This window comes from Chionomys nivalis, chromosome 15, assembly GCF_950005125.1.
Source record: "Chionomys nivalis chromosome 15, mChiNiv1.1, whole genome shotgun sequence".
NCBI classification, from domain to species: domain Eukaryota; kingdom Metazoa; phylum Chordata; class Mammalia; order Rodentia; family Cricetidae; genus Chionomys; species Chionomys nivalis.
Genome location: NC_080100.1, coordinates 23,288,738 through 23,311,837, shown reverse-complemented (window position 1 = coordinate 23,311,837; position 23,100 = coordinate 23,288,738). Strand labels below are relative to the sequence as shown.

General features: G+C 42.1%; 1 long non-coding RNA gene across 1 annotated transcript; it reads left to right on the top strand.

Moving 5' to 3' along the window:
- The first annotated feature begins 667 nt into the window (after positions 1-667).
- On the top strand, positions 668-10,532 carry LOC130887623 (uncharacterized). Its single transcript, XR_009058379.1, has 3 exons — positions 668-828; positions 8,503-8,950; positions 10,423-10,532. It is a non-coding gene; the product is annotated as an uncharacterized LOC130887623 (long non-coding RNA).
- The last annotated feature ends 12,568 nt before the right edge of the window (positions 10,533-23,100 follow it).

The following is a 23,100-nucleotide window of genomic DNA, read 5'->3' as shown; positions in this document are numbered from 1 at the left end:
CAGGACACAGTAAGGACACAGTGTACTCACGATTGAGCATTAGTTCCCTTTGCTAGGCCGGGAAGTTTTTCCCTAAGTTTAGCTCAGCTCAGTCTCCCTCCTCTTGTAGTTGATGGTTCACCTTTGAGGCTGACAAAGTACACGTCCTCCTCCATGTGGCTGTCCTCGAAGTGTCTGAGACAGTGTTTAGTCCCTCTGTCTCTAGTCTCAGCATGGTTGCCTCCAAGCAGCTGACCCTGAGGAAGCAAGCTACCAAAACCATTTGCTTTCTCAGTTACTCTGTCAATTACCTTGGTTTTCTTCAAGCCTGGTGCACAGACTTACACCGTCTTGCTTTGAAGGCATCTGCTTGTTTTGCCATTGTTGACTGGACCACCGTAATGGCAGAGACCTCCCCTGCCTTCCTCAAAACGCATTCTTTTGGACCTAGAACTCTTACTGGAAAGCGCTCCGTGATTACTGAATGAGCGAGCACACAGGCAAACAAAATGCTCCGTTAACCAAATGTTTGAGATTTTGCTTTAGTCTGGTTCCTTCACACACACAACCGAGAGTGCAGTAAGGCATCAAGGAGCAAGGGAAGATGGACTATTTTGTGCCCTTTCCCCGTGGACACTACGAATCTGAGTGAAAAACAGGGGCCATTAGGAAGTGGCGTTTGCTATCTGCTGGTAATAACTGTAACTTTGGGAAAGTCTTAACCATTCTGAATTTTAATTTTTTTTTCACAGAAAGCCCAGAACCCAGGCAACTTGATCCTAATGGTACCCTGAAAAACTCAGAAGCACCATCTGTCCTCTTGTGTCTGCTTGGAATCCTATTTTTGAGGTTTGTCCATGGTGTTGCTGTCATTAGCCCTTCACTGTATTTAGACACCTGCGAAGTTATTCATTCTAAGATATTTCTTAAATGTAGACTCCCAAGCTCCAGTGATGTTCTTGTCCTTGGGTCTCTAAAGCTCAGAAATCTGTGGGTTTAACATGCTCAGATGGAATTACCTTGCAAAGTCCTATGTAATTGTCTTTTAATTAGAGGATTTCTATCTCAAGTTCAAGTTGCTCTCACCGCACGGCCCTGCAAAGCCAAAGCTAAGTTGGCTACAGGTTCTGCAGTCTGAGGACTCTGTTCCTGTCCACCATTCCAGCCACAGCTCGTGCCTTTCTTAGGCTGTGCAGCTCCCGGTTACTCTAACAAATTCCAGAGTGTCAGCTCTGCAAATAGCCTTTCAGTGTTAAGGTACTTGTAAATTGAGTTATGAGTCCCAGTGTTCACAGGTAAAGGCTGTGATCTTGCAAAAGCTCACCCTGCCACGGGAAGGCCTAGGTGTCTGCAGCCGCCTTCCATCTTACCACAGCTGCTGGAATTACTCCTGACAGGTTTACGAGTTGTTTTACTGTCTGGTAAAGTTTTTCTTTCTTTCCTTCCTTTTTTCCACCTTCGCAAATCAGGGGAGGACTTTTTGAGCATAGTACACACATGCCACCTCCTGGAAGGAAGTGGAAAATTTTTGTGAGACCACGAGAACCTTTTCTACATGAGCACATCCGAGAAATCCTTGATGTTAAATAGTTGTAAACAGCAGGAGTGGGAGAAGGATAAGAGAGGCTATTGGGATATACTCACAATGCATTGCATGTGTGTGTGTGTGCATGCGCGTGCATGCGTATGTGTGTGCGTGGGGGGAGGGAAATGAATCGCCAAAGATTAAAAAGAAAAGAATGAAGAATGTTAAAAATATTATTCTAGTTTTTTAAAATACTTTTTATTTTTATTTCTTTATGTGCATTGGTGTTTTGCCTGCATGTGTGTCTGTGTGAAGGTGTCAGATCCCTTGGAACTGAAGTTAAAGACCTTTTGATCTGTCATATGGGTGATTGAATCCGAGTCCTCTGGAAGAGGACTTAATCATTGAGCCATCTCTCCAGGCCCAGGTTTTTTGTTTTTTAAATGGGATTTCAGTCCCGTTTTATATTTAGAGAGAAAAGGAATGAGCGGTACAGAGATCCCCCCCCCATAACACCTTCCAACACTAGCAATATCCTTTTTGAGGGTGTGTCATTCACGACCATCAGTTTCCTTAGTCCAGAGTATACTTTAGTATTCACAGATAGTATTGATGTACTATCTGTGCATGTACATTGAATGTATATTGATATGTAAGCATTATAATGTCATGTAGTATAGTTTTAGGGCCTTAAACCCATCTGTACTTGACCTATTCATGCCTCTCCCCTTCATAACACCTGAAACCGCCAATCATTTTACTGTCTACACAGTTTTGCCTTTTCCAAAATGTCATGTAGTTGGAAACACACATTTATCATGTGACCTTGTCATATCGGCCTCTAGCACTTTGAAATATGCATTTATGTTTCTCACCCCTTTCATCCCCTCCTCTCTGTCTTTGCCTCTTTGTGTGTGTGTGTGTCTGCCTCTCTATGTGTGTATGTGTGTGTTGGGGGGGTGGACCTCTTATATGGTAGGCAAGTGTTTAATTACTATGCTGTATCCCCAGCTGTACCCCTAACCCTCTTTCTGACTTTTATTTTGAGACGTAACCTTACTAAGTTGCACTAGGCAGGCCTTGGGGCTCCTCCACCTTAGCCTCCTGAGTGGATGAGACTCCAGGCCTATGTTACCAGGAGCAATCTACAGTCTAGGTTATTATTTAGTCCCCTACTGAAGGACATCTTGGAGTCTTAAAACTGTTTGGAAATTATAAAGAGAGCTAGCACAAGCATTTTTAATGCAAATTTTGTGGAGAAATAAGTTTTTAACTCTTTTGGTGCATTCTGGTAGGATTGCTGAGTAGCCTGATAAGAGTATATTTAGCTTCATGGGGAAACTGTCTTCCCTGGCGACTGTGTGTTTTGCATTTATCTAGTGAAGACACAAAGCTCACGTTCTTGCCAGTGAACTTGCATTCTAGTGGGTGTATTTGAGAAGCGTGCATCCAGTTGTTTCAATTGGCAATTCCTTAATGATATATGATATAGAACATTTATAATAGCTATTTATTCATACCTTTGCTCGCTTTTACCTGATTTCTTGAGTTTTTAAGAGTTCTTTGTACGTTTGGGATGCTGATCCTTCATCTGTGTGTCTTTTGTATTTTTTTCCTTCTAGACTGACATCTGTACTCATTCTCTTTCGAATGTCTTTGCAGAGCGTCTGCACTGCTCCGACTGTTTCTATATGGTCCTGACTTCTGATGGTCTAAAATGTCATCACTATATCTGAGACAGCTTAGGTTTTCCCTGGGTTATCAGAGTTCTACAGTTTTGAAATTTGTATTTGTATTTAGTGTTACGTATGGATGCATTTAGTTAAATGCCTAGATGCCTCCCTCTTTCATGACTGTGTCCAATTATTCCATAATCATTTGCTGAAAGGAAGTTCATCACACTGTTATAATGTATTTTTCCTTCATCAAAGGGCAGTTTTCTGTCTTTGTGTGAGTTTATCTCTGAGTATTTTATTCTATTTATTGCTTTGTTTATATCGCACTGTCTTGACTACAAGAGTTTTATACTAAATAATAAAGTAGGGCAATGGCAGTCTTTGACCTTTGCTCTCCTACTTCAGTATTGTGCTACTTTGGGAATGTTTTCGACTCTGCACATAAGCTTTAAAATCAGCTTATTGATGCCCAGGATTTTGGTTCCATTGCTTGAGGAGCTCCATTTGGGGAGATCCAACATCTTGACAGTGTATTTTCCTACTCATCATCATAGATTAGCCTCCCACTTATTTAGTTCCATTTTAGTCATTTTTGATCAGTTTCTTTTTCTTTCAAGATTTACTTTTTTAAATTTATTTGCATGTGTGTGTCTTCTCTCTCAGTGTATATGCCAGGATCTTGAGGGTGCCTGTGGATGAGGTTGTGGAATGCCCCGAGCTGGAGTTCGAGGCACTTATGCACTATCTGATTGGTGCAAGAACCTAGAAGAGCAGCAGGTGCTTTTAACTGATGAGCCATTTCTCAGCCCCTGTTTATTTTTATTTTATATGTATGTGTATATGCCTATATGTATGTCTCTGCGCCATGTGTGTCCCTGTGCCTGCAGAGGCCGAAGGAAGGTGTCAGATCTCCTGGAATTGGAGATGCAGGCAGTTGTAAGCTGTTTAATATGGTTGCTGGTAATGGAACTTGGGTCCTCTGCAAGTACCACTGAGCCATCTCTCTGGCCCCTCATCAGAGTTTCATAATTTTCTCCATATATATCTCATACATATTTTATTAATTGTATACTTATTTTAGTATATTAGGCATATGCTGATGTTCATAGAGTTATTTTCCCATTCAAGTTCTACCTATTTGTTGCTATCATATAGGAATGGGATTATTTTTGTGTGTGTATTAGCTTTATATCTTGCAACCTTATTATAACCACTTATTAGTTTTATATATTTTAATGGTTCAGATTTTATTCAGAGATAATCATGTAATCTGTGAAGAAAGTTTTATTTCTTCAATCTATATACATTTTGTTTCTTTTTTGTTTTTTTGTTATATTAGTGAGAAAATTTATTGAAAAGCTATAGGAAGAGCAAACACCTTGCCTTCTAAACTTTCCAGGAAAACTTCTAGTTTCTTACCATTAAATATTATGTCAGTGGAAAGATTTTTTTTTAGATGTCAATTTTAGATTATTGTGTTGAGATTTTGCAAACATTTCAAAATATTACTCAAAAATATATAATGTATTGATGCTTTGAACTCTGGTAATTTTTGTAGAATCAAAGAATGTGTCTGATAAGTGCAAGCATATCACCCTTATGGCTTATCATTATCAAGTTCTGGTGCATTATTTGTCACTTACAGTAATAGAAATGAGGTTAAATTTTATAGAATTTTATTTCTTTTATTATCAAGCTGTGACCTTTGAACATCCTAAAAGTCATACAAAGCATGTTTTGGGTTATTATTTATTTCCCTGGATTCTTGGGCCCTGGAGGGGAAATCCTGGGAGGTACGACTCACACAGTGGTCACAAACCCCATTTCACTGTTAATATTTAGGAGGCTGCACTTTCTTTTACCTCTGCTCTGAAACTCTCCAGCAGTATTAATAGCGGGGTCCCATCTTCTGGACCATAAGCGGGTCAAACAGTTTCTCAAGTCCCCCTTTTATAATTAAAAATATTATTTGTGTTTTAACTCAGCTAAATATTAATTATTCATAACTAACACTCATTCAAATACAGAATACATGTTTTTTTTTACTTGGCTGGTCACTTCATTTTCAACCTAGTCCCTTTAGATTGTAAAGAAATCCATCTCAAAATTTAGACCAACACACTGGTTTGTTTTTAATCTATATATTGTAAAATGGATCCTCAACAATACATACCATGTGAACATATGTCATACATATAAATGTCAATTTCATGATAGTGCCAGTCTCTTACATCTTTTTACAGTCTTTGGGGTCTGATACCATAATACTGTATTGTGTTGGTTTGAAAGAAAATGACCCACAATGGGTTTGGCACAAATGAAAGGGGTGGGAAGTGTGGCCTTCTTGGTGGAAGTGTGTCACTGTGGGGGTAAGCTTTGAGGTCTCATATGCTCAAGCTACACCCAGTGAAGCCGATCACTTCCACTTGCATTTGCATCTAGATACAGGACTCTTAGCTAATTCTCCAGCACCATGTCTGCTTACAAGCTGCCATGTCCTGCCATGATGTTAACCTCTGAAAATGTAAGCATATGAGCACATGCACACACACACACACACACACACACACACACGATAATTCAAAGACAATATCAAATGACTCTAAAATGTACTCTAAGCAACATTAATAGCGCAATATAATAGAAATATAAGCTTTCTCTTTTTAAATTTTAAGAAAAATTTGTATTTTAAGCAATTGTCAAATACTTGCAATAAGCCCATATGACAGGATGGAAATGCAATGATTAAAAACCCTTAAGCCAGTAGTTCTCAACCTTCCTAACAAAAAACCCTTTAATACAGTTGCTCACATTGTGGTGACCCCCGATCATAAAATTACTCTCATTGCTACTTCATAGCTGCAATTTTGCTACTGTTAGGAACTGTAATGTAAATTTCTGTGTTTTCTGATGCTCTCAGGAGACCCTTGTGAAAGGGCCATTTGCAATGAGTTATTGGTCTGGTTTGAGGACTCTGGCTTCTGTTACACCCTTGATCCTGGGCCCTCACTGGGACTCCACTTGGATATCCTATTGATGCCTTGTGTCATGGAGATCCCTTCACAAGCCCTAGCAGTCCATAGATGAGGTGGGTGTTGGGGTGGGCTTGGTTCTGGGCCTGGTTGGTCACCTGATTGGTCAGCCTGCCAGCTGTCCTTCATTGTCACCACCTAGGCAATCTCTCCAGCACTACCCGGCTAGCTCACCTACTGTGGCAGATAACAAGGAGCAGGGATGGTTTTCAGGGCTAGCTCCTGTTTGCACACCCTCAGGTCAAGCTCACCTGCACTCACACTGCCCGGTGCAGGGCCTGCTCTCCCAAGTACTGTTGCTGGGGGGAACAGCGCCAATTCTCCCATTCTTATGACCTCAAGGCTAAGTCGCCCCCTTCTGTAGGCAGCAAGGGGTGAAGCTCTTCCTTTCTTAAGCCAGTTTTGTCAAGTATTTTGTCCCAGCCACAAGTAAAACAATAACACAGCCACCGCTTTTGATAGCAGCTCAGCTCCTTTAGCATCCCCTTCACTTCCAGCAACATTCGCAATGGAGTCTTTCTTCCAGTCTTCATGTCAGTCTTGCCTGTCAGTGAAACAGGTCCATGCAATCAACATAGCTTTCTTTCTCATGCTCTGTGTTCTAAAATACCTTAGAAAACATGGTGGGGGTGAAGTGACTGTCATTATATGCATTCTTATTAAGGGCATAAGTTGGGCTACTTGGTTAAGGCCTTCCTTACTTGACACTGGAGATGGATTCTGCCATTTAAGACCCAAAGAGGTTGAACCTTTGGACCAAGGCCAAGGAGCTGCTGAGTAACAGAACCAGATTTAGATTTACACTTTTTGTCCTGATGCCTATGCAAGAGTGGTGGCAGTGTTGCGGGAGCTGTTGGGAGAGGCTCAGAAGACAGGATGGGATTTCAGAACAGGGGCAAAAGGGATTAGGGACGTGGAAAGAGGGAGAGTGGAGATACATGGAGGAGAAAAGAAAGGGAGAGAGGCTGCCAACCTCCAATCAAGGCTCAAACAACCCAGCCTAATCCAAACCAGGCCAGGCCTTTGATTGGCCCATCCGGCTGAGTTCTCCAAGCTGTAGTTCCTGCAGTGTGCCCAGCTGGCAGGATAAAAACCATTTGAAAAATATCCGGAAATTGCCACTCACCAGGGAGCATCTGTGAAATACACTGGCCGCAAATGAGCTGGCAGAGGTTTAGTGATTGTCGCTTCCCCTGCCTGGTGTCGGAAGGGGTTCCGGAGCTGTTTCCCAGATGGGCAGCTCAGAGGCTGGAGTCTGGTGGATATTTTTGCAGAATGCTTCTGCAGTGCAAGAAGTGTGTTCTGGAGAAGCTGTGGGTGAATCGGTCTCCTACTTAGACGTATACTTTAAAAAATATTTCATTTATGTATTTGTGCATGTGTGTGTGTGTGTTCAGGCATGTATGTGTGTATAGATGCAGACCAGAAGAGGGCACTGGATCCCCTGCAGAGGACACTACAGATAGTGTGAAGCATCCTGCTTGTTACGTGCATGCTAGACTCTGAAGTCCAGGCCTCATGATTGTGCAGCCAGGGCTCTGAAGTATGGAGCCATCTCTCCAGCCAATGCGGTCATCATTTTTAACGGCACATCAACAGTCCAATAGTAATGCACTACAATTCTTTTTTAAGATAAAGAACTTTTCATAGTAATTTCTCATCTTATAAGTCTGGATTTTGGCTGTAGGAACGCCCAGAGTTGTGAGAACAAAGAACCTCCAGTGCTCTGAGAAGTAATTTGTGCCTTTAGACAATGCTGTAGAAGAGTAAACAAGAGACTCTTTTCTCAGGGGTGGGGAGTGGGTAGGGGTCTGGAGGGGGGAAATCACTGACTTGCCTTGTGGACATGCGCCCTTAGTCTAACACTTACGCCATGACACTTTAAGAACACAGCTGGGAAAATCTAACCCAACATTTTCTCTCGTCCTCTCTTATCTTAGTCCCTCATCGTTCAACCCTTTTTACTGTCTTCTCACAGTAATGTCTCTCACCTAAGGGCCAGTGATGCTGACAGGAAGATAACATGTAAATCTTTTGGTTTGTCTCAGAGTTCAGTCTGAGCTCTTCCAGGAGAGAGTCTGTCACTGACTTCTCCTTGCAGGCTGTTACTGTCTCTGATCTTTTTGCTTACTGGGAAGAGGATGGAACCGTTCACCACAAAAGAAGCCTGGGGAGTTTCCTCCGAATAGTTACGGATAAAATATGTCCTTGCTGTCTGGGTGAAATGCATAAAGTGTTCATGAACCTCTGTTCTCTTCGTGGCCTCTCTGATGGCTTTTGTCTACTTCAGACAGGTGCAAAACCACAGAGGCAGAGAGGAAGAAATGAGAGCGACAGAGAGGACCTCACCTGGGTGTTAAGATCCAAGTGGAGAGAAGCAGAAAATGCCCTGCTGGGACTCACACCGGTGCTCAGGGCAGACACCCAAAGATCCTGTCAAGATTTCCTCTAAGCCCTGTCTTGTCATTCTTTCCCGTGCTGTCCTGCTCTCCACTGTAGTGATACATCATTTGTATTTTTAATAAATAAATCTTTCCTGAAGATCAGGGAGTAAAACAGCTCCACTGGTCAGCCAGTGTGGTGTGGTGACACACACCTTTAATCCCAGTAGCCAAACTGCTTTGCCGCAGAAACTGGGCTATAGTGGTGCATACCTTTAATCCCAGCCCTAGAGAAGAATATAAGACGGGAGGAGACAGCTCTCACACATAGTCTCAATCTGAGATTCCTGGAGGCAGGTAAGAGCCAGTGGCTGACTGTTTTGTTTTTCTTTTTTTTTTTTTAAATATTTATTTATTTATTATGTATACAATATTCTGTCTGCATATATGCCAGAAGGCCAGAAGAGGGCACCAGATCTCTTTATAGATGGTTGCGAGCCACCATGTGGTTGCTGGGAATTGAACTCAGGACCTCTGGATGAGCAGGCAATGCTCTTAACCACTGAGCCATCTCTCCAGCCCCCCTGTTTTGTTTTTCTGACCTTCAGGTTGAACCCCAGTTTCTGTCTCTGGGTTTTTATTAATTGTGCCACACTCCACTGAGTGCAGAGGTCTGAGGGGAAAGGGCAATAGGAAAGCGGCTCTGCACGGGGCTTAGAACAACGGGATCTCTCTCAATTTCTTTAAGTGAGTAGAAATGGAATTTCTTTCTCTTACCTTGCTCTTGCGAACACAGCTCCAAAATAGATTCAGGCGAGTGCTAAGGTCCCATTTCCCCTCTGACCCATAGGATCTTCCAAATCAAACAAGATCTTTGGGCTGAAAGACTATTTAGGGCTGATCATCTTCCTTTATAAGTATCCACTAGGTGGCGCTACACAGAAGGAATTCCTAGCACCTTCAAAGGAGTCTGTGAGAATGGGGGTGGCAGGGTTAAAGGGACTGTGTTAATTACGTGCTAATTTGTGGCTCTCACACTAAATGACATAACACAGGGTAGTGGAGTCTAGGCTTGCAATCAAGCCTAGCCGCAAACACTATATTCCTTACTTACTGTGTGTCTCTGGGGTGTATCTCACCCTTTGTAGGTTAATGAGATGATCAAACAGACAGCTCATGCCAAGAACCTGGCACTATATAGTGTTTGAAGTGAAATCTGATGGTTTTATCTTCAAAAGTGCCTCCAGCCAGCTTAGGCCCAGCTACAAATGAACAGAAAATACTAGATTCTCCTAATGCCTGTTGGTCTAGCCATTCAGTTCCCTAAAATCAGTGAAGCTATCCACCCACCCAAACTCGAAGTTTAGAATAGAATATTCCTCACAGCCAAGCTTGTCTGATAGGTCATCCATTGACTGAGCTTTCAAATAAACAGGGTGTAAAATACAGAGAAGATTCATATCTATGGTTCTTGTTGTTGAGGAAGAAAAAAAGACAAGTGTAATGGACAGAAAGATAAGACGGTGCGTAATGTGTACTGTCCTGATTACTAAACAAAGGGAAGAAGGGCCATGCTACATTTGATAGAAATTGCTCTCAGCCTACAGCTGGTGTCTGACTTTGCAAGATCGTATAAACAGCCTGCTGCTCGTGGTCTCCCGTGTTCTCATGATGAAATAAAAGTATGCTTTCTATGACGTAAGGAGCATTGTTTCTCAGAATAGGAGCTTGTGTATTTTTCTATTCCTTCTTTGATCTGTGTTTAGTGTCATTTTAGGCTTCAGGAAAAGAAGGAAGATTAAGACCTGTGTCTCCTCATACAATAATAGGTGGAGACAACCGGACAGCCCAGAGGCGGGAGTCTACACAGAGATGAACGGGGAGCAAGGGCTGGCGCTCACACCTGTCCCTGGGAGAGGATATTTTCTATGAATTTGGACTCTTGATGCTGTTATTTGACTTTTTGTGGACTGAGTTGTACCCTTTTCCAACTCAGAATAGCTGTTCATCCATTGTAAAGTTTTACTCTTTTGACTCTTTTTGAGGGGCCCGCCACCTGGCTCCCAAATAAATCACACAAAAAGGCTTATTTTTCGTTTTGAATGCCTCGCCTTAGCTTGGCTTGTTTCTTGCCAGCCTTTCTTAAGTTTAATCATCCTTTGCCTCTGTACTTTTCTCTTTCTCTTTCTGCACACCTTTCTTCTTTCTCCATGACTGGCTGGGTAGCTGGGTGACTAGCACCTGACGACCTCCTCTCCTTGTTTTCCTGCTCCTCCTCCTCCTCGTTTCTCCTTGTATTTATACTCTGCCTGCCAGCTCTCCTGTCCTTGCTCTTGCCTGGCTATTGGCAGTTCAGCTCTTTATTAGGACCATCAGGTGTTTAAGACAGGCATAGTAACACAGCTTCAGAGTTAAACAAAGGCAGAGTAAACAAAAGTCACACACCTGACAGTAATATTCTCCAACATTCATCACTGCAAAATGCTAAGGCTTTAGGAGAAATCAGGCTACAAGTCTATTCCCTTTAGTCCGGTTTTTCTTTGAATCCATTAACCCAGCAATTGTTTGGGCATCTTTTGATCCTCGAGTCAGTGGCAGGGGATAGTACCTTGTGCTGTGAAGTTAACAGAAAAAGTTCTTGCCCACGGTGTTTCTGTAGAAACAGGCAGAGGTTGGCACATATGGTGATTCATAGCACTTTCTTATCCATTCTAACCAAGAATGTCTTCTCTTTCTTCCACATTATTATGGTGTCTGTTTTGGGCAATAAAGCTTACTTTGACCTGTATGACATTCCCTTATCTAATGATTCCGAACATATAATAGACCTTCTCTTTCATACTTTATTTTGAAAACTTTTTTCTTAGAATTGTACAATGGTGATTCTCAAACTGTAAATTTTAAACTCAAATATATATGTCTAACTATTATTAATTAATTTCTCAAGGCATGATATATGTTACTGGAAGATAAGCATTAATAAGAATGTTTTTAAAATTTGTATATTAAATTGTCTTGATAATTTCAATTTGGGGGCACACTTCTTTGCCACATGTTGTCTCTGCAGTTTTTGCTGTAGATGCATAGATGATTGATTGTTCATGTTGTGGTAACTCGCATGTGCCATTGATATATTTGTGTATTTTCTATGTGTTCATGGTTCTTCACAGTAAAATATTTTAAACATGTGATGACCATAGCCATAGCCTCATTAAAATTCATGAAAGTTTGATGACCATTTGTTGTATAGCAGAAAAACTCGATTCCATCCTTCTCGGTATTATTGGCTAGAAAGCAAACACATTTCAGTTTAGCACATTTTAAAAATGAACATCTCACCTGGGGAAAATGACACTACCTGTGTAATTATATAATGATATAATTATGTAGTGTGATAATAATTACACATTGCATAATTAGGTAGTCATGTAAATAATTAACAACAGCTATAATAAGTACTTTGAAGTGTAAAGTTCTGGTTATGTTTTTCTGTCAGGCTATTAGTTCACAGAGGAACAGCAGGGTGCCATATTATAATCTCAGTCTTGAAGAGAAAAAGGCACAACAATCCACCCACTAATAAAATTATTTGTAAGTAAATTAATAAATGAACACGTTCAGAGGTTTGCCAGTTTTGTCACAATAAGACTGTAAAAAAATCTTGGTTCTACCTTTGCCCTGATTACTGCCTCCATTGTCTCAAAAGTCACCCAGTTTGGGTAGAATTTCTTCACTTTGGAGGGCCTTACTTTGATCTCCAAATCTCTTACCACACAAACCTTTTCAGTCAAAGCTTCAGGGTTTGCCCTCAGCAATGACATATTTCTGTCCATAGCCAACAGGAGTCTGACCTTTAGAATTCTTTCTCAATCTGAACTCAGTGACCTGTTAACTTTTGCAGCAAGTCTGCAAGGCTGTGTAATTCTATGACTCCGATCTCTGGGCCTTGAGGGCCCTGGTGGCCCGAAAAAATGAAAGCACACAGAGGGTGATGGATCATGCTTCCTACCTCCCCACGTCAGCCAAGGACACATTCCTCAAGCCTATCCCCCACCAAATGAGAATTTTAAAAAGAAAGACAACAACAATCAGACCAAAGACGCTAAATTAATTAGATTGAGTCTATGGCAGTCCACATGAAAGACTGTATTCTTAGTTTCCTTTTGGCTAGCTGTGATCATGTGACTAAATGCTGGCCAGTGAGGTGCGAGTAATTACACAGGAAACACACAGACCATAAGAAAGCAGCATGGCCCTCCTCACTCCATCTCCTTTCTAACATCTGCCCATTGAAATGTGGGTATCACGACAGAAAAGACAATACCCAGTGTCTGGCAATATAACAAAAAAAGTCTGGGACCTTGATAGCTTGGCAAAGACTAGCTGCCTTACCAGTAGTGATTTTGAGACAGGAAAAAATTCTATTACTAGTCCTTGTTTTATTTTCAGTCTTTGAGACACAAAGTCAAACTGTTTCTACAGGCACAAAGGCCTTCTGCCTTAGGGGTCCTCACCATTCGACAGGAGGTGTGATTGTTTCCCAGGAAACATGTGGTACTGTGTGGAGGCTTTTCTGGTTGTCATACATGAAGAGAATGGGGAACATGCCGCGGCTCTCTACCCAGGAACACAGTCAAACAACCAAAAGCCAAGGCAGCCTCCATACAAGAAAAGAACTGTGCTGCCCAACGTACCAACATCTCTGGGCTTGGTAAACCACTGAAGAAACACTAAGATCTAGAAAGATTTTCAGGCTAGCGTACACACAGGTGACTGTGGTTAAGGCTATTGCCCAATCCAGGCCATGGCTGTTGTGTTAACTATCCTATCTAGTTGTCAGAAAAGATCTACTTTATGTCTGAATTTAAGTCACTCTTCGTGTATCTAGAGTCCGCAGTAATTCATCACTAGACTGTTGCTGAACAACTATTCAACTGTTCCTGGGTAGAGAGCTGCGGCATGTTCCACATTCTCTTCATGTATGACAACCAGAAAAGCCTCCACACAGTCTATCGAGTTGGAGAATTCAAGCATATTATGACAGGGAGAGATAAACAGTGTAATAAGCAAAGTCTGTGCTCAGAGGAACGCTGCTGCCGCTATCAAGAGTAGCAGGGTGAACAAGACTTCCAGAGGAAGAATATTGGCCGCAGAGCCAGGTTTTTAGGCCGGGGACTTCAGCTTTGACTGTAATATATTTTGAGCATGGAAAACCTTCGTCTGGACCATATAAATTACTAAGCACAGCTCCTAGGCACAAACTGCCCCTCCCAGGTGTTTGCAATGGACATTGTTAGGCCGAATTGCTCCACATCACTTTGTTCTCTTGTCTTAGGGTAGCAACCTTCCTTGTCTTTGCAAGGCATCTCTTCCTAGTGGCTGACCACATTGGGAATTGTAATCACACCTTTTATCATATGTAATGTCTACCTTGTTTTTCTCTGTCTATGTGTCCTACATAGATGAGACAAGGTGTCCCATACTCTCTGGCTTTCATTTGATTCTAGCTATTGAGCCAGTGATGGGAGAAATAGAACGAGTCAGGAATGTTTCTCACAGGTGATATCTCGGTTGTTTGGGAGACAATTGGCTGTGCTCTATTGAAAGGCATGGCTTCTGTCAAGAGGGCTTTCTATTGGCTACTTCTCCTTCTAGGAATCACTTGTCCCACCGGCCCTTCTGAATTCAGGATGGTAGGAACTTCTTATTCTTGTTTGTCATGGTTGGCTTCCTTGGTTACCAGCAGATCATTGTATGTGGTCTCATTATTGCACTACCTTAAAGTTCTCCAGCTGAGTGCATGTTATCTGTTTCATGCTGTGAATTTCATGATCCCAAAATCTATTCATAACCACAGAACTGAGTGGACATCCTGGTATTATGTGGAACCACTCTAAGAGTGACTTCTGGTGTAACCCTTCCCTGGGGTCTTGCGGAAGATAGTAGATATAGAATCAGTTCCTTCGAGGTCACTAACTAGAATGTGTAAGCTTGTCCTGTCAGTGGGGATTGCCTCTCACAGAGAGAAAGCCCGACTTTAATGGGATAGGACAGAAGACGAGACCAGTTTAGACTGGAGTAGAGATAGAGACCTGAGACTATCATTTAAATTCCTGGTCTAGTTGAGTGAATCAATAAAGTTTGCTGTGCTTGGTTTTCTTCTAGCTATTTGGGATGAACTTAATTTAAGAAAGTGAGTCTCTAAAGGGAGTGATTTGAGGTACTTGAAGGTGGTGATGGGGGCTGTGGATGTTACTTTCCTTGGATGGTAAGAGATCTGGGAAGGCCTTGAAAAGACAAATTGCGTATTCATTTGCAATTGCAGACCACAGTTGTTAACCTCCACTGCTGTGGGTCCTTGGCAAGGCAGAAACATCATGACCATGCTGAGGCCGAATGGAAGAAATCTGTGCACCACCAGAAAAAGTGAGGAATTGGAGGAAGGGAGAAAAGATGAGGAGGGAAGGGGAAGGAGAAGAGAGAGAAAGAGAGAGAGAGAGAGAGAGAGAGAGAGAGAGAGAGAGAGAGAGAAAGGGAGAGGGAGAGAACTAAGTGATGGTGGTGGGCACCTTTAATCTCAGTACTTGGAGGCAGAGGCAGGAGGATCTCTGTGAGTTTGAGGCCAGCCTGGTCTACAAATGGAATTCTAGGTCAGCCAGGACTGTTACACAGAGAAACCCTGTTTCGATAAGCCAGAGAGAGAGAGAGAGAGAGAGACCCTTCAAAAGTCTGCCCTTAGTGATCTACTTTCTCCAAATAGGCCCACATCTCAATAACCTATTTAGTTATGAATTCATCAATATGCTAATACTGTAACAAAGTTAACACACTCACAATCCAGTCACTTCTCAGCAGTAGCAACAGGTGGGACCAAATCTTCAACACTCGAACATTTAAGGGGATGCATCATTGCCAAACCGCAATAGCAATCATTTCTTATAACACAGCTGAGCATCCTGACCTGCTATGGGAGCAGGCTGCTGGTGATGTCAGATGGAATCTGGACCGCTTGCTTGGGACCATGCAGATTACACTGGCTGCCATGTGCTTCCACCTTGGAACTGTTCAGAATGTGCTACAAGGATGGCCCTGGGACGACCTCCTCCCACCCCTGGCTTCTAGCCTCCTCTTCAACTTCAGGGAGCCCCGTTAGTAAAGCAACACCGAAAGGTCTAGTTGATTCACAGCTGTCCGCAGAAGAATAGTCAAAAGTCTGACACTTCCCAAAATCTCCAGAGAGCAACCAAGATGGCAGCTGAGCAAGCAGACACCTTCTGGATTCTATCTTGTGCCATTCTCCTCCCTTTCAAAAAATTTCCTTTCTACAGTTTTGCCTCAAACTGGTGTTGCCATTAGTCCTGGAACAGACTTTTGTTGTTCCTAGATGAACCATTCTCCTCTTCTCTGTGGTAAGGACACAGATGTGTTCAGAGGTGACCCTCCCAGCATCCGCAGTGTCCTAGGGAAAAGGTAGGCATGCCTTGAGGCATGTCAACTCATTTTCCATGTTTGCCCAGAAATCTGCAATGTTAGTTTTCAGGAGGCTGGTTTACAGATAGAACTTAAAAATGTTATATAGGTATTTTTCTTTCCTAATCATGACAGCAGAGGAAGGGGTCCCTCAATTAATTATTTTGAAGGAAATTACCGTAGTACATAACTACTTTGTCTATTCTTGATATGGCTGACTACAAGATGTTGGACTAAAGACATGTTTTCTAACTAGTTCTGTATCTCCTCAAGTCCATTGTTACAATTAAATGAGGGGGTTAGCTCAAGTGCTGCTTTGGGGTTCCTAAGGGCTTTGAACTTACATCTTTCTTCATGCATTGCCAACTTACCTACATCAATATTTATTTTTTTAATGTTTATAAAACACTTTTGTTTAATCCACTTTTCTTTTTTAAACCCAATCCCAAGTCTATATATATTGTTGTTTTTAACATTTTTCTCTTGTGCAAAAATATAAATTAGAAAATTAAGTAATTACCATTAAATTAAGTAGTCACAAATACAAGGAATACAAATGGTGTCTGGACTTTCATTGTCTGGAAGATATAAAATGAAAATGTTTTCAATTTTATGTTAAAAACAAGATATAACTTCTTCTTTTGCTAGTGCTACAAGCACACCATTGGATGGATGTATTATTGGGACCAGGCATAAGCAGGGAAAGCATCTATAGTGTCAGTAACACACACATCATTGTATCAAGCCATTGGAGAAGCCTCCTGCTGAAAACCTGAGTCATTAATATTTATTTTACTTACATAAGTCAATATGTTTGTTAGACTTTTCCAAACAGGTCTTTCCTTAGCAATTATGCAATGGTTTTGTGATGGGATATTAATAGGTCAGAGAGAGGGAATATCCATGCACAGCAGGACACTGATCATATAATAAACAAGCCAGGAAGGACCTCCTGGTGGCTCCAGAGAACCCTGGAAGATAAGGAAGTTGTAGGAAAACAACATGACAGCATTACACAGGAATGATGAAGGAACCTCTCTCTCTCTCTCTCTCTCTCTCTCTCTCTCTCTCTCTCTCACACACACACACACACACACACACACAGAGTCCTCATATGTGCACACTTGCATCCACAGAGAGAGAGAGAGAGAGCATTCCTGGTAGCAGCCTTTGAAACACCCCTTCCACAACAAAGCAAGCAGTGGAAATTTCCAGCAGGCAGAAGTCACTTTCTACTTGTTAACCCCCTGCTTCCCAAACTTGAGCAAGGCTGTGTGGTAGCTGCAGTCTACCTATAAACTTCGCCTTAGGAACTGTAAATTTTCCACGTCTTTCTGTGTCTGAGTGCTCTCTGTGCTTGCTTCGTGTTGGAAAACTTCCTCTCCTAATAATTAAGCTTACCTGCTACTGAGAGTATAATGAGATAACTGGACGGATTTTTTAAACTCTATTTTAAGAACACCACTGTGCAGTAGTACCAATAGCAAGCCACAGCATGTGTCCCTTGATGCTTAGTATCTGTGACAACTAGAAAAGAGAGCATTTTTGAACAGTGAAGAAAAAATTAGACAGAACTTTCAATGTCATTATCCAGTCTGCTTACCTGGTGGGACTCTAAGGCTCATGATGGCTTCACTGTGGCTTTTGAATTTCCTTCCTTCAGATAGACAGCAGCCTGGGAATAGGGGTGCTCTGAACTTTGATTCAAAGAGATCCTGGTTTTGGCTGTTAGTATCAAGGTTTTGTAGCCACATAGGTGACAGCAACAGCCAACCCAATAAAAACTGCTAGAGTACTTGGTAAGGAACAAGATATTGTCTTTGGTCTTGCTTCACATTTGAGAAAATGGAGTTTAGAGAAGTCAATGGCTTCCTTGAAGTCAAGGAATTATAAGTTCAGCTCTTGGATTTGAGCCCAGGTTTTATAAAGGCCAAAAATGGCTTGATTGATTGATTTCTTTTTCTTATTTTTTTAATGTGTGTGTCTGTGTAAATTATGTGTATGTATATGATGCATATGTGTATGTATGTGTGTATGCAATGTCAACAGAGGCTAAAAGAATGTGCTAGATATCTTAGAGCTGAAGTTACATGAGTGCTGGGAACTAAACTTCTCTGGAAGAACAGCAAATGTTCTTAACCACTGAGCCATCTCTCCAGTCCCAGTGATGGAGTCCTTAATAACTATTACATTGTCACATGGACAGTTTAGTTGGGATTGTGATGCTTACTGAAAGAAGTCTTTTCTGTCACTTCTTCTCTCCCCCAACAGGCAAATCACCCAGCTGCACTAAAGATGAAGATAATGCCAAATAATTGATCCTCTCTTTTAATTATTTCTTGAGGTCTCACTTTATATTTGATACTCTGCTAAGCTGGAAAGAGCCTCAGAGATAAATAACAACGATCACTGATGGCTTTGCAGTCATACGAAAAGGAAACTATATCTACAGCAGAGCTAGAAGACAACTACATGCGGAGTGTGATGGCGTCATAGACGTGTTAAGTGGCTAGGTGAGGAAGAAATCCATCCAAATAGAAGATCTGAGCTGTTTCAGGAAATTCTTGGACATTAAGGGGTGACTAGGGCTTTAAAGTTAGATTGCAAACAAGAAGCAGCAGGAACAAATACAACTCAGACACAGCTGGAATCCTGAGTCTGCAAGGAACACGGGCTTCTCCAGGATGACCTCCCAACGTGCTACGGGTGCCTTTAAAACTGCAGGGCTCAATGTAGTTCCCTCTTCCCATCCAAAGTCATGATTGTCTAAAAGTTCTACCTTGTGGCAAGCAAAATCTTAGAGTGAAAGGTTGTCTTGTTCTCAGCATTTCCCAGACTAACCTACTAGAAGTACCCAAAGGTGTAGAAGATAGTCCTGTAATGTTCCATTGGTGGCTATTGTGATTGCTTGGGCTTCTATCCAGGTTCATAAAAACCCAAGTGATTTTAATTTGTAGATATTTTAGAAGAAGGCAGTCCTTTAAATGGCTCTCAATATCCTGAAGTCGAGGGGCTCCCTGCAGATAAATTGTACTGTCTGTTCTATATAACAACTGGCTCCTTCACATTTCAAGTTCACATTTCATTCATTTGTCCATAAATACACCCATTAATTAATTCATCTAGCAAATTCTTTCTGGGTGCCTGTAGAGTATCAGGCACTGTATGAGATGAAGGAGAAACACAAAAATAAAATGCATGCTGCCAGTTCAAGTATCTTTGAGTTCTAAATTCTTCAGGAAATCTTGGTTAAAAGACGAAGGTGTATTTGGGGTTAATGTGGGAAAAGCTCTGTTGCATTTCCTGTCATTTTGCATCCTCTTACTGACCCTGTAAAATTAATGTACATCATGTCTAGGAGATGGGGGATACTTCCTATGTAGGCCGAAATGGAAAGTTACTGGTATGCTCAGAAATGAGCTTACATAATTACGTGCTGAGCTCAGACAAACTCCAGTCGTTAGTTTCTCGAATCTCCTTAGGCTGTGAGTGAAGTGCCGTTGACCCAGGTAAAATGTGAAGCCTCCTCAGGTGGAAAACTACACAGACGGTGGAAATTTTCTGTTATTTCCCAACAGGAAGCCAAGACCTTTTACATGACTTTCTGACCAGAAGGCTGTTCAGTCCACCATTTTATGAATAGTTCCTAGCAGAATGGCTTTAGGCATAGATTATGATTTGGAGTTTGGTCACTAGAGTCAAAACAGAGGTCTGAATTCTAACTCTAACCCTCAGTAGCTTATGAGAAACGAAAAAGTGCTGGGCATCACTGAGTCTCAGTACTGTCAATAAAGTGGATGTAATAATGCCGCCCATGCAGGATTGGAAGATTTAAAACAATATATTATGCAAAGGATGCTCAGTTTGGCACAGGGTTAGAGTTCAGGACATGTGAACTGCCGGGGGAATGAGGCAGGAGTGGAGTGGAAAGTAAGAAATATTTTCTTAGGAATTTCTGGGCTGGAGTGTTTTACCTTTCTCTGGATGACATCCTTTGCGTCACCTCTGACCAGACACAGTCTGTCCTCAGCAGACTGAGCTAGTTCAGCCTGCATTCTACTTCACTCTTTCTCAGACACTTGAAAGCTGTTTGAGAATATGGAGATCTTCAATGATTTAACCAGAGAGCTGCCTACTGGTAGAGTGTCCTAGCTGAGGAAGGGTTGGGAGAGGACAGCGCTAGAGAGTCTGTGGAATAAGCAGATCCGGAGCCTCACTGGATGAACCTGCTATGTGCAGCTAGTTGACCGTTGTCAACAGATGCCAACTCTGGCTAATGCCATCACCTCTTCGGCAAAAGGAACTATACTGACCTCATTTGATGCAGGTGGGCTTCAAACCAGTCCGAAGCACCCAGCAGGAGCTCAGTTGCTTTATCCTTTGTCCTGGCCCTGCTCTAGTGACAAGCTGCCTTAACCCAAAGGAATAATACTGTTGATGTGCTCAACTCAGGGCAGAGGGTGGGTAGTAGAGTCACCTTTCTTTGTAGGTGTGACCGCGGATGGGATGCCCTGTTGTATCCAGAAGACACAGTTCCCTTGTAGCCACCCACTGCCCCTGGCTCTTACACTTTCTATGTCCTCGTCTGCATAATCCCTGAAAGAGGGATGAGATATGCATGTTCTATTTAGGACTGAAATGTTACTGCCTTTGCAAGTACTTTTCTAAGCCACAGCCCTTGAAAAGGTGTATACATTTGAGGAAAACTGGCAGCAAAATTCCTATACTAAGACCCTCTACTACCATTCTTTACACTGCTTTTTTATTATTACCACTGTTGCCATTTAATTCATCCAATATGACTTTGTAATGGTTGCAACAGCATGAACAAGATCTGTGAAAGCTAAGCTAAGCCAAATCCCAGCAAGGAGAAAAGAGTTGATCCCCCATAGTCATAAAGACACTAGCAATTAAGAGCTGCTGAGAGAGAGAAAGAGAGAGAGAGAGAGAGAGAGAGAGAGAGAGAGAGAGAGAGAGAGAATAAAAGGAGAAGATAGTTAGTGAGCTTCAGTTCGACAACATGGTCAGAGGCTCCACATAAACAGCCAAACACCCTGGTGATGCTGGAAGGCAGATTTCCCCTCTTATTAAATAATCACAGCTTCAAAGTTGTTCATGCAGGCCAGCCACTAAAATGCCAAGAAAAATATTTCCATGATCATTTGTTCTATTCCACAGAGCCAAGAGTCCTGGGCTATCACAACACCCTAGTGCTTCAAGCTTTTTTAGGACTAAGTCTTTTTCTGTGGCCTAACAGAACCACTGAGGACCTGATCATTGTGGAGACGGAGAAAGTAGTGAAGGACTTGCTATTAGAAGGCAGAGGAAACAAAATGCCTACTGTGCAATGCCAAATTATTTGATCACACTAATGGCTGTGGTAACTTATTAATGCATGTATAGATCTGGCTAAGGAAATGTTCGGTGAAAACACTGAACGTGAAACTTGGTTTCTTTGAGTGGCCCATGCTAAAGGGTAGGGGAGAGAAGCCAGCCATGGGACCAAAGGATGGGGGAGAGAAGCCGGCCATGGGAGAAACTTATTCCTGTTAAGAGAGAATTAAGAGGAAAGGTTTCAACGCATGGATTCACTGGATCCACTAGATAGAAAGGAGGCAAAGGGACTGGTCTCAAGGCAAAGGTCAAATTCAGAGGCCCCAATAGAGATCAGCATTGGTTTGTGGTACACAGACCTCACAGGTCTTAAGAATGTTAGGTTCAAAAACTTCAAAACATTTCTCCGGAGCATTCTGACATGCAGTTTTTAAAAAGACAGGAGTCTTTTCTGAGGAAGTTTATGTCTGCACCTTTCATTTGATGAAGTGAATTAAAAATTTAATGTTCAAAAATGTTCAAAAAAGAAGTTTTAACAAGAGCACCAGCACCCTGGACTAAAAGACATAGTGTACGGGAACAGAAAGATGGCTCAGTGGTTAAGAATATTTGTCATTCTTGGAGTGAGCCCAAATTCAGTTTCCAATACTCACATGGTGGTTCACAACCATGTGTAACTCCAGTTCCAGGGGATCTGTCATCCTTTTCTGACCTCGTCAGGTACCAGGCACACATGTGGTACAATACATAAAAGTAGGCAGACACACGCACAAAAATAAATCTTTTTAAGTATGTAAGCAAGACATAGTGTAGTAAAACAAAATAAAACAGAACTTGTGGGATCCAGACTTTACATAAGCAACAACCAGGCAGAAAAATCTACCCCACTACAGAGGGAGAAAGGTGGGCCTTGTGAGATGAGGGAGGAAGAGGGTCTTCTTTGTGAGGGATGTTTTGGTGATGGGTGGGTGAGCATAAGAACAAGAAAAAGAGGGTAGAAACAAGGGGAGATAGTTCAGCAGGTAAGAACACATGCTGTCTTTCAGAGGACCCAGGTTCAATTTCCAGTACCCACATGACAGCTCACAACTGTCTGAAACTCTAGTTATTATAATAATCCGCTAGCCTGGTCAGCCACCTGGGTACCCTGTCCCTTTAAGAGACAAACCCTGCCAAGGCAAGCAGATCTCCCGCCTCCTCTTCAGCCTGTTCTTTTTCCATCTCTCTTCTGAAGAGGTAACTACTACCTCCCACCTCTCCCTCCCTCCCTCCTTTCCCCCCCTCTCACAGCTTCTCTCTGTCTTCTCCCCCTTTCTCCCTTTCCCCCTTCCCTCTTCCCTTTCCCCTTCATAACCCACTAAATAAACTCTATACTCAAACTCTTTCTGCATGATATATCTGTCTGTCTTTCACCCACCACCTTCTCCCACCTGCCAAAGGGACCTGCCAAGGCCTTGGGGGACCCGCCACTGCCCCTCATGGGACTAGTCCCCTGAACCACCTATTTATAAATAATAACACTAGTTCTAGGAGATTCAACACACACACACACACACACACACACACACACACGGAACCAATAACATGAAATAAAAATATTTTTTTAAAAAAAGAAAGAAGAAACAAGAATAACCAAAAACAATATAAAAATGAGCCAAAGAGTGAAACAAGACATGGGGTTGCAGAAGTGGGCTCTAATCTAG